The following is a 12071-nucleotide window of genomic DNA, read 5'->3' as shown; positions in this document are numbered from 1 at the left end:
TTCCCATTAAAACTCAACTAAGTTATGGATATTGTTGCCTCAAGGCAACCCACTCTGCTGCAGGGCTGCATGGAGCTGAGCCCTTCAAGAAAAATGCTTTGGCCTAACATGCAAAAAAAAAAAAAAAAGTTTGGAAGCCCAGAAATCAAAACTTTGATGATCTTAGAAGGACAGCTATGCAGCCGGCCAGGGAAAGTTGTCCTCAAGCCCTTGCTGTGACCACCAGTGTGAAGGCAGCTACTGCTTGATTAGGACTTGGTCAGTAGTACAGGCCCCCAGAGCTAAATCCATTCTTCTGGGCTGTCTTCAAAAATAAAAAACAAACAAACAAACAAACAGAAATAAAGCAACCTGAGCAAGCCAGTAAGCAGCACCCCTCCATGGCCTCTGCATCAGCTCCTGCCTCCAGGATCCTGCCCTGCTTGAGTTCCTGTGCTGACTTCCTTCAGAGATGGACTGCTGTGGAAGTGTAAGCCAAATAAGCCCTTTCTTCCCCGAGTTGCTCTTTTGGTCATGGTGTTTCATCACTGCAACAGAAACCCTAACTAAGACACCATGTCTGTGGGGGCATTTTCTTCATCATTAATTGTTGTGGGTGGCACTATGCCTAGGCAGACCATCCTGGGTTTATACAAAAGCATGAGACAGTGAACCAGTTGGCCATCAGCATTCCTCCTTGGTTTCTGCTTCAGACTCTTGCTTGAGTTCCTATTCTCTCAGTGAGGGACTGTGTGAGCTGGAAGTGTAAGCCAAATAAACTCACTTCTCCCCAAGGTTTATTTGGCAATGGTGTTTGTCACAGCAATAGAAAACAAGTTTGAATTATGGGTTTGGAGACTTGAACTAGAGTCTTCGAGCTTTTACAGCCAACATAGCTACTCCATGAGGCATTTTGCCACCCTAACTATCCATATGCTTAAGAAACCAAACAATTCAAGTCTTAGAAATTTTAGAACCACAGCAGAAGATTAAATAAAACAACACTAGCACAAAGTGCTTTGAACACACATCAATGAAGTAAGTACAGGATTTTCTACTCCCATTATCCCCCAGGTCTTTTTATTAGCAGATGGTGTTCAGACTCTGTGGATAGATCCTAGTTCCAGTCTTCCTGCCACCGTGACCTAGTAACCATGACAAAATATACTGAGTCCCCCTTAGCCATCTTTCTGGCTAGAGCAAGGGGAGATTGCTTCCCCAACTTAACTCAGTTCAGGTCTCTGAGGATTGTGAAACAGAGGTTGGCTGGCAAGAGCTCTTCTGGAAAATGTGAGGGGAGACAGAGAGCCTGGATATATTGCTACAGAACTCTGAACCTGTGGAAGCCCTATGGCCTCCTCCAAGGCAGGGAATTCTGGAGAGGCTTGGACTCCACCAGCAGTACCTGTCAGAAAGCATCTTTGGGTGAGGCAGTTTCTTTTGGCTCCCCATAATTCCCAGGAGGGGGGGTCTCCAACATCCAAAACCCCAGCCAGCAACCAGGGCCTGGAGTGCCTTGATTCTGTCTGTGTGGCATGCACACACGACACTGCAGCATCCATTGCATTCTAGAAGCCTAAACCAATTCTATAGAAGGCATTGCATCCCCTGCATTATAAAACCTCACCCAAACCTGGGTGGTAGAATGCCATATGATGCCTTCCTGTTCTCTTTATTTTGAACTTTGGGGGGGGGTCACATACCATAGGGCAGTGTCTACTGAGAATGAGAATGGGAAACTGAGTTGTCAGGGACACAGACCTGGGGCCCTTTCCTGCATTCTCTTCCTGGCTGTATTCTGCCTGGGCCCCTTCTAAATTCTAATATTTGAGATTGTAGCTTCTTGTTTTGGGTTTAAGATGGGTCAATGCAACTTGCTTAGTGCTTTGTTATTTTTTTTCTTTCTAGAGACATAGTATGTACAGCTGTGCTAGTTTAGACCAGACTGGGCTGCAGGGATTTCTACATCTTAACCCACAGACTTCTTGGAATTATCCTTCCAAGGCATAGAAAGAGACCCATTGACTTCTTTAGGGCTCTCCTTGGCTCAGGTACAGCTAAAAGGCCAATATGATGGAGTCAGACAAGGTTGAGGGTTTTGTTTTGTTCTGTTTGTTTTGTTTGTTTGTTCCTTTGTTTGTTTTTTGGACTCTCCTCTTTGTCTCATCCAGAAGTGTAGCTCCTATGTATACCCGAGAGCTGCTTGCTCTCGGCAAGAGAGCAAGAGGGCAAGAGAGGTGGAACCCAGAGGACGAGACAATAAATCTTTGCCATAACCTAGTCCACCTACATCAAATGTAATTTAATTATTCCTTTTGAGTTGAGAAAGTCTTTAAATTTGTCAAGCCACAGGGACCAAATTCTATTGATTTTCATGGAAAAGCAGTATAGACACAGAGTGAAAAGATGGCTGAGCCAGCCAAGAGCCTTGGGTAGCAGCACACTGATGGCAGTGACTGACAGAGATCTCAGAATCCGGGTAAGCTACATTGTGCCTTAGACTTTCATATGAGCCATGCAAAACCTGAGCAGAGATTTCTCTCTTTTATATTTCAGCTCCAACTAGATCCTACAGCATTTGTTTTTAGGATGTACATAGAGCTATGAAGACAGGATTCATATATTTTTCTAAACAGGATCTCTTGTAGTCCATGCTGGCCTATTGCTCCCTATTTAACAATGGATTATCTTGAGCTTTTAATCCTTCTGCCTGCACCTCTCATGTGCTTGGATTACAGATGCGTGCCAATACTCCTGGTTTACGTAGTTATGGACGTTCATGAATGTTAGACAAGCACTCTACCAACTGAACTACATCCCCCAGTCCCCACTCACTTCCTTCGACAAATATGTATTGAATGTCTGGAACTCTCTCTGTCAGTGCTGAGAATGGCAATGAATAAGATACACCAGGCCTCCATTCTGGAAGAAAACCAGAAATAGAAAGGCCTTGTTTTCATTAACAGCTCAACCTTTTCACTAAGTGTCATTTATTTTCCTGCCTTTGGGAAAAACTTATTTTTATTATCACACCTATTCTCTAAATTTTAGTTACATGTGAGCATGTTCCATGTGCTCCCCTTAGCATGTTAGTTAAATTGGTGTCTAGAAAGTAAAAAAAAAAAAAAGATCTTCTTACATCTTACAGTTTGGAGGTGAATTTATTAGCTGGAGTGGGTTTTCCATACAAACAGAACCATCAGAGAAATATTGTGCACATTATATACACATATACTATACTATAGAATAAAGTTATGTATCTATATAACTGTATCATATAGGAGTCAGTCCAAGATCTAATGTGTACATTAGAGTTGGTTCTTGTGACTATGAAAAGCAGGGCTCCTAAGATCCTCTTTGGCCAAGCAAGATGCCTTAAAAGCATCAGAAATTCAGTCTGAGCTCACAGGCATGAGAATCAGAATGAAGCTGTATGGGTATTGGGAGAAAGGCCAGAGTTCAAAAGCCAGGATCTTCTGTGTAGGAGGGCAGGAGAAGACAGAAGTCCATGCCAGCAGAGAGCAAATTGCCCGGTGTTTGCCTTCTGTACTCTTTCAGCCTTCAGGGGGTTGGACCATGTTCCTAGGATAGGTGTGCCTTCTGGTTACAGGGCCAGTCTCTCCCAGCACTCTCAGAGACACAGCTCGGTGGACATCCAATAGCCCAGGCAAGCTGATACATGGTTTATTATTATAGGGGCTGGCTGTTTGAGCTGCAAGCATCTGCTCCAGGATCTCCCTGTCCTCTGATAGTTTACCCACCTCATCTTTGGTGTGTCCTGATTTACAGAAGGACCTCCCATCCCCAATGCCCTAAGAAAATGTGAACCAATTTCTGATTTCCCTATTTCCTAAGGACAGCAGTCATAATGGACGGGGACCCAGCCTACTCAACTTTGCATCTTAACCAATGCCACTGGCAAAATACTCAGGCTTTGAGATACTCATAGTTGGACTTTACATAAATTTCTTCAAGGTCGGGGAGAACTCTGATCGGTCCACAGCTTTGTGGCTAAATGACTGCAACAGAGCAATGGCCGCTTTACTCATACCTTCATGAATGTCCTCCGTCTGGAGTGTGCCTATGGCACGACAGATAGCTTTTCATGAGATATCAAAGCTGAGAAAGAGGAAGGTGTGGGTGTAGCTGGGAACCCCACCCAGGATGACCTGAGAGTATCAGGAACTCCCTTCCTTCCTGAGGCTTTGTCCCAGGGCATGCTGTCTGATTCACCTGAAATGGTGGACATTGTGCCCTTGCTTTTCAGCACCTTTCAGAGTGAGATTAGCAGGCACAGATGGGGCAAAGGTCTCCAGAAACACCAAGTGCCTCTGGATCCTAGGTTTTCCCACGGAGAAGCTGCCTGAGGAAAAGACACTCAACTTTTCACTTCCCTCTAGAAACAGAGTATCAGATACACATAAAAGTACAAAGTTAAGCTGAGGCAGGAGGTCATACCTTTGAGGGAAGCCTGGGCTAGATTGTGAGTTCCAGAGCAGACTTTCTCAAAAGAAAAAGAATTGAAAGGTTGTGAATTCTATATGTAGAATATGCAATCAGAGGTTTAAACAACTTGCATTGTCTACTTTGTTCTCCCCCCCCTTTAACTGTAAGCCACAACTTTAAACTTCCTTGAATTGTATCTAGGAGAAAGCTTCACAAAGGGTTTCCATTGGTTCAGCCTCTAAGTCATTTTCATAGACACTAGAGTTTGGCCCACTTTCCCCTGGGCATCCACTGTCCACTGGGAGTGATCATAAGGGATCTATCTACCCAGTGAGAGACAGTTCATGACACATCACTGGCACAGACCCTAACGGTGAGGTCGTTCAAACAGGCTCAAGGTGACCACCTTGGGAGGAGATGGCCAGTCTTCCCCTGGCATGGGCTGGACTGAAGAGTCACTGTGAGGGTAGAATGGCTTTAAGAGCCAGGCAGCTTTCTGGAGGGAATGGCATTAGCTCCTGAGAGCTCAGAGGAGCCAGCTTCCTTCATCAGTGAGTACTTACTGTGCTCAGACTGTGTGCGATTTCACAGAAAGGTTCTGTATACTGATGATCTGAGCTTTGGAGCACATACACAACACAGGAAACATTGCAAGTGCTACAATCCACATTAAAAACAAAATAAATATGTATATGTTTGGTGATCTGGAGATGTGGATAGTAATGGGGCATTCAATGGGCATCATGGATAAAACTGGAAACGTACTGCATGGTCTGCTGCAAACCCTGATTTCAATGCCCATATGAAGCCTCAGTCCATCTCCCCACAGATAATCTCATTAGCCAACCCATCATGGGAGTCAGACCACATAAGGGCTGGCAGGTGTCATTTGCACAACTTGATGAGGCTGGGTTTTCCGAGTACCTTCGATATTCACAGGCAGTGTGTTTTCTAATCCCCTGTGTCATAGATAGCACAGAATACCTCAATACACCTGCTTCTACATGCTGTGAGCTCCCAGCCTCCCCAGCAAAACCTCTCAATCCTTCATTCATAACTTTGCTCCTCAACCAGGCCTGGGGAGGTGTGAACACATTTCTCTCAAAGCTCAGGCCTTTGGACAAAACTATTTCTTTCTTCCAGTGAGAGGCTGAAGTAACAAAGTGCTGTTGTTCGGATTCTTCACACTGCAAACTTTCTCAGACAATGGAATTTATACAGAGTCTGATGCAAGGCAAGGCGCTAGGAGGCCGGCGCGTGTCCTTGTTTTGTTTAATCAGACTTTTGCTTATTTGGCACAGGGTCTCACTGTCTAGTCCAGGCTGGCCTTGAATTTTTGACCCTTCCACCTCAGAGCAGCTGAGAATGCTTGGCTTGCATGTGGGAGACACGTTTTTGTTTTTGAAGATCAGAGACAGTCAGCACAGTAATTGGTGAGGATGTGGGTGTGGGTGCTGGGGAGACAGTTCAGTCAAAGCAGTGCTTGCCATGCAGGGCTGAAGACCCAGCATCCATGTAAACAGATGTGGGGTACATGCCTGTCATCCTAGAACTGGGTAAGGGGGTTAGGGGTAGAAACATGACGGCTCCTGAAGTTTGCTGACCAACCAGTGCAGCTTAATTAGAAGGTGTCAGGTTTAGAATATGTGGAAGGGAAGACAGAGATGGGCACTCCAGCATTGACCTTAGGCATGCATGCATGCATGTCTATATACACATCTATAAACACAATCATTCACACACAGATGAGAATGCATCAGCTGATGAGAGATTTATACAGAGCCTTCAAATCCTGTTGCTGGAGTGAGGTGAGGGGTAAGGTGGAAAGGGACAACAGCATATGGGGAACAGATAAGTCAAGTTAGTTAATGGAGTCTCCCATTTCCTCAGCTAAATGGTGTAGTCCATGGCTGCTTGGGCCCAAATGCTTCACAGAACATCTTAGCAGAGGAAGTGTGTATCAGTGTGTTTGTGTGTGTTTAGGATTCCCCCAAGAACATTTCGTAGTTACTTCTCACTTCCCGACATTCCCAGAACCTTCCAAAATATCTTCACCAGCTAGGGGCACCAAGTCTTCAAAATACTTGCCTGTGGGGACATTGCATGCTAGTCATCATCCATACTCACAGGCTTTGTTCATGTTTGCACGATTGACATGGACATATCACATGAACTTCCAGGGGCTACCAGAGGGAGTGCAGAGACATTAGCTCATGGGGGTTCTCAGCCAGTGGTGGATCTAAGGTTCTAAGAGGAAGAATTGAAAAGTTATGGCTGCTGCTTCCCATATGTGCACAGAGCCTCAGCCTCCTGCCATGCAGGTCGAGGACTCTGTTCCATCTATCGTTGCATCCAAGTGTTAAAGTGAAAAGATAATTCTTGTCCGTTGGCTCAGCCTTCATCTTAACGTACTCACAGGTAGAATTATCAAGCACGTTCTGGCAAGCCCATGGCATAACTCCATTCCAGGGTCCCAGAAGCTCCTGGCTAGCAGGGTCAGACTGCTTCACGCATTTCTTTCTAGCTGCTGTTACTTGTTTTTGCAGTATTGAAGCAGGGGGGTCCACCTTCAGGAGGCCTCTTTGCATCCTTGCTTTTCTCCAGGGCATCCCTGTCACTGAGTTGACCTGGACCCTCTGTCCTCGCTCTATAGGGCTGCTGCCTGGTCCTGGTGCATGGACATTGCGGCCGCCTCTGGACGGCAGGGGGCGCAGGCGTGCGAACTGGCTCTGCCTCCCGCGCCCGCGCTTAGTGCGCGCTCGCGCCCCGCCGACCCCGCGCGCAGTTCTCGGGGCGCAGGGCGGGGAGGCATAAAGGGCGCTGCGCTGCGGGGCGGGCTGCGCGCGCGGGAGGCTGACGGGGCAGCGGCACCCGCGAGCCGGCACCGGGCGGGGCCATCGCAGCCGCGCGCAACGAGGCCGAGCGGGAGCCCGGACCGCGCGGGACCAGGTGGGTAACGCGCGCGTCCTCTTTGTGTCGGCATCGCCCGAGCGGGCGGGCCGCGCGGGACAGGGCTGTGCGGGGCTGATATCGGTCCCCCAACCCCTGCTGCCAGGCGGTGACCCGCGGGCTCCAGGGTGGTGATTGAGGGCTCTGCTCCCGGTGTCCTCTCTGGTGGCGCCCGCGTCCCCCTGGCCGCTCGCACTTAGGGATTGTGCGCCGCGGGGTAGCCTCCAGCACAGACGCGGGGTACCCTGGGTTGGAGTGGCTCCGGTGGGCGGTCGTCTGCAGGCCTTGGGTGGACTCCCGCCGCGACCTGGTCGTGAGCAGAGTGAGGGCGTGGGGAAGGTCGGGTCCGTCCCGGCCGGCGGCAGTGCGAGTACCCAGCAGTGCTCAGCTGCGCCTGGCCGCGGGCATCGTCCTCTGCTGGTCTCTGGCCCAGGAGTCTCTGTGTCCCTTGCGCCCCGCCCGCCCTACGAAGTCCCCCCCCCCCCCAATCCCGCGCTTCTCAGCGCTCCCGGTTTTCTACACCATCTGTGGAGCTCAGAGATTTAATTAATCGCTCCTGCTAAGGGGAGGCTTTCTGGCCCTAGGGCGGGAAGAGGCGACTTCTTCACCCTAGGCGGGTCTCTGGTGGTCGTTCCTAAAGTTTGTTTTAGCTCTCCTTCGGACTCTTTTTCAGAGAACGTTTAAAGGGATGCTTATTTTAAACAGTTATCTACACCCTGAGTAGAGGTGAGGGGTCAAAGGCCAGATAACAAAGAGAGCTAGATGAGGCCCTGGGTTCCTCTTCCCAGGGTTCCTGTGACCTAGGGTGGAAGAACAATCCAGGCTTGTTTAGGACGGTTTTAGGAAGGAAGTGTCTTCCAGGAGTGGTGTCTGAGAGACAGAATAGATCCTTCTCAATGATGCCGGCCGGGGTGAGAGTTTAGACTTGCTAAGGAATCAGTGTGTATACAGCTCCAGAGGCAATGCAAGGTGGTCACGGTGCCCGAGATGAGAGAGCAGAGACAAGAGCCTTTCTAAAGGAGGCACATGGAGTCAGATGACCAGTGCAGCATAGCCAGGGTGGTGGGAGAGGCCCTCCGCAAAGGAATGCACAGTGTGAAGGACCTTTCCTACGGAGTTGCCCCCTTTCCCAAGGAGCCCCAAGACTTGCTTATTATGCCTTCGTCAATGATACCAGAGGTCCGGAATCCTTTTTCTAGTTTCTTCCTCAGTTTTGCTTATATTGCATCTGAAAGACTGCTCAGGAAGTATGTCTAAAGGGGTTTTTGATTTGCAGGCCAGACTTGCCTCTGTGGAGAGGGAATCCTGGGTGGCCTTGTGAGAGAACAGACAATACACACTTTGCTTCTGAGTGGTTATAGCTGTGTTGAGGAGGGAGGGCCTGAGTGAGACCAGGATCTCTCCCAGGCACATGAGCTGGCTTTATGGAGCCCATTCCCTATGGTGGGATGCCTTGCTCAGCTCAACTTTGATGCAGAGGGGAGGGGCTTGGTCCTGCCTCAATTTGATATGCTAGGTTTTGTTGACTCGCCATGGGAGGCCTTGCCCTTTGGGAGGAGTAGACGAGATAGGGGTGGGATAAGGGGAGATGGGGAGGGGAAGGAACTCTGGTTGTTATGTAAAATGAATAAAACCTTAAAAAAAAAAAAAGAAAAGAAAAAGACAGAAAGAAAGAAAAAGGGGGAGGCCTGGGGCTAAAATCCCTCAGAGTCAAATAGCACCTTTTCCCACTCACACATATTTCCCTGAACCTCCTGGGAAAATGGGTGCATGCAACTCAGAATAGAAGGAAAATTTTCCAGACCTAACACAGTTTGAATTCTGGAATAAACGTTTCAGCGTTGGTTGCCTTTAATCACAGCACTCTGGAGGGAGGCAGAGGCAGAGGCAGGCAGATCTCTGAGAGTTCGAGTCCAGCCTGGTCTACAGAGTGAGTTCCAGGACAGGCTCCAAAACAATACAGAGAAACCCTGTTTCAAAAACCAAGAAAGAAAAGAAAAGAAAGAAATTTCTATATGAACACTCCTCTTTGGTTTTCACTAGTGAGTTTTCATAGGCTCTCTAGCTCAGGCTGGCCCCAAGCAGCTGAGGATGACCAGAACTTCTCCAGTTTGTATTGCTGGAGTACTAGAGTTAATGGAATGGACCAGTATACTCTGTTTATGTAGTACTGAGGTTCGAACCCAGGGCCTTGTGAATGTGAATGCTAGGAAAATACTCTGACAGCACCTGGAGTCCATGTTTCTACTTGTAGTTCTCATGTTGATATCCTCCCAACTCCCCATTAACGGGAAATACTGCTGAAGGATAAACTCAGACACATGAAGCAGGAGTCCACAAGCTACAAACCAATGGAAAATCTGGAAGGTCGTGTACATGTATGTATTTTACAAGCACCTTTCAAAACTCTGAGAGTTTGCAATGCCTGTTTCCAGTCTGTTCCTAGACAACGTGGCTTCTCCTGGGGCCTTATTGTGGCTTGGAACTTGGAAAAGAAGTCATGCACTGTGTTACAGAAACTGCCATGTTCAGGGCTAATGTGTCATTCTGCTCGCTCCCAGTGGTAGGGCCCCATGCCAGGAGCCACGTTGCCTGACTGAGAAGGCTGTTTTTTCCACTGTGGTTCCTCACTTGGCCTTGCTACCTCCTTTTGTTCAAATATCTCCTCTTGAAGGCCTCTTTCTATGGTGGCAGAGAGACTGGCAGAAATCTATCCTGAGCCACTGAGAGTTACAGATAGAGATGGGTCCTCAGTCTTCCTGTGTGACCATGAGAGTACCGTGGCTGGAGACAAGCAGTCAGGTGCCCTGGCTACATGGAGCTGTGGTGTATCTGGCCTGGAATTAGCTCTTCTGAGAGTCTATGGTCCTTTCCCTCTTCTCTTATTGGATTAGGACAGGGATGTGTTTGCTCTCCTGGGAGCCATGATCTTCAGCTATTTGGGAAGATGCTCATCTGGCCCAGTAGTACATCTACCCCCCTGGGATGTTTCCAAATTGAGACTGATTTAGAGGCGTTGTGGGGTGAATTCTTATTAGGAAGAATTCTGCTGGGTCACATTTCTGCTGGGTTTTTGTGGAAGGTGCCCTTCCCTCCTTCTAGGTTTAGAGATTTATTTGAGGCTAGCTTCCTTTTTTTTTTTTGTTTCCCAATTGCTGATACACATGGCTACTTTTTCTTAATTAGCTGGAGACATTAATTGAAGCCACTGTTCATTCCCCACAGTGTTCCCACCCAGCTGTCCTTGCCTCATGCCTGCTTGTCTGGTTCACCCCAGTTCCCAAAGGATAGCCATAAAGTGTTGGCCCAAGTGTTCTCCTAGGTCCAGTAGCAAAGCTGAGTTTCTTCAGTAGTATTTTCTAGAAGAATTGATAGTATAGAGTGACCTACAGATGCAACCATTTGGGTAGACTTTTACAAGGAAAAGGTTTATTTTTCACTCTCTGAAGTAATCTAGTAAAGCCAAAAGGACCTCTTAGCTATTAAGCAGAACTGGAGAAGTTTTGCCCTCAAGCAGTAGTTCTCAACCTGTGGGTCATGACCTCTTTGGGGTGGAATGACTGTTTTACAGGGGTCACATATCTGATGCCCTGCATATCAGATATTTACATTATGATTCATAACAGTAGCGAAATTACATTTATGAAGTGGTAATGAAATAGTTTTATGGTTGGGGGTCAACACAGCATGAGGAGCTGTATGAAAGTGTTGAAGCATGAAGGAGGAGAGTGTGAGTTTATAAGCTGGATGCAGCATTCTGGGGAAGAGTCGGCTCTCTGCTGACACAAAGTCATGTGTTTGATTGTGCACTCTATGTCTGATGCTGGGAGGAGAGGAGACAGAAGTAGTGTTCATTAAATCTTGGTCACGTGCAGACATTCACAATTATATGGACTATAGATGCAGCTCTCACAGCCATAGGACAGGTGCATGGTCTACTCCCACCTGATGAGGGCAGGTGTAGTTTAAGGTCTCATTGGATACGTGTAGAAGTGGGGGCTTTGATCTCAGAGGTCTTAGAAAATGAAGAGTGTAGAGAGCTGGAAGCAAAGACCTTAGCAGGTTGACTGTGAGGTGGGGTCTACAGTGTTGGAGATGGGCAGAGCATGGTGGGCCCTGTGGGAGGAGACTGCTCAGCCACAGTTTAGAGCCTGCTTGCAGGAAGCAGAAGGTGGTTAACTGGGGAGATTAGAAGGCCATTATAAAAATCAGAACCTGAAATAGCAATAAATGCCTTTAGGTGGGTATGCACAGAGGAGAGAGTGGCTAAGAATACCTGGTGGACGTCTGCATGTTAGAAGGATTTGACAGTGACTGCTCTCCAAACCAGGCTTCTTGTTTGTAACACATTCACTTCTGGTATTTTCTGGAAGGTCCCTCAGTATTTTTTCATTGACATTTGTCCTGGGGCCTTTCTCCTTAGGATTCTTTCATTTAGTTCTGCCCAGCTGGCTTATGATAGAGGTCAGAGTTCAGAGCAGGTTAGTGAGAGTAATACAGTGGTGTGGTTGTCACAGTCAAGAGACAGTGAGTGGCCTGGGGAGGCTTCCACAGGCTGCAGCAGCTCCCAAGGGTGTTAAGAACTCCCAGGGAGTTTATGGTAGCATGGACTTTGGGATCTTCTTGGGTTTCCCAGCTTTTCAGCAGCGGTGGGTTTATTAGTTGTTTTCTGTTTCTGTGTACAAACACCATGGCTG

At 47.8% G+C, this 12071-nt stretch overlaps 1 protein-coding gene across 1 annotated transcript in view; it reads left to right on the top strand.

Moving 5' to 3' along the window:
• Nucleotides 1-7177: 7177 nt before the first annotated feature.
• The window catches only part of Rnf144a (ring finger protein 144A), a 102152-nt gene continuing 97258 nt past the window's right edge, over nt 7178-12071 (top strand). The window contains 1 exon segment of the mRNA XM_051205969.1: nt 7178-7374. The gene's annotated coding sequence lies outside the window, so the exon portion shown is untranslated.

This window comes from Phodopus roborovskii, unplaced genomic scaffold (genome assembly GCF_943737965.1).
Source record: "Phodopus roborovskii unplaced genomic scaffold, PHOROB, whole genome shotgun sequence".
NCBI classification, from domain to species: domain Eukaryota; kingdom Metazoa; phylum Chordata; class Mammalia; order Rodentia; family Cricetidae; genus Phodopus; species Phodopus roborovskii.
Note: the sequence above shows the minus strand (reverse complement) of the source record. Positions and strands in the feature narration are given on the sequence as shown.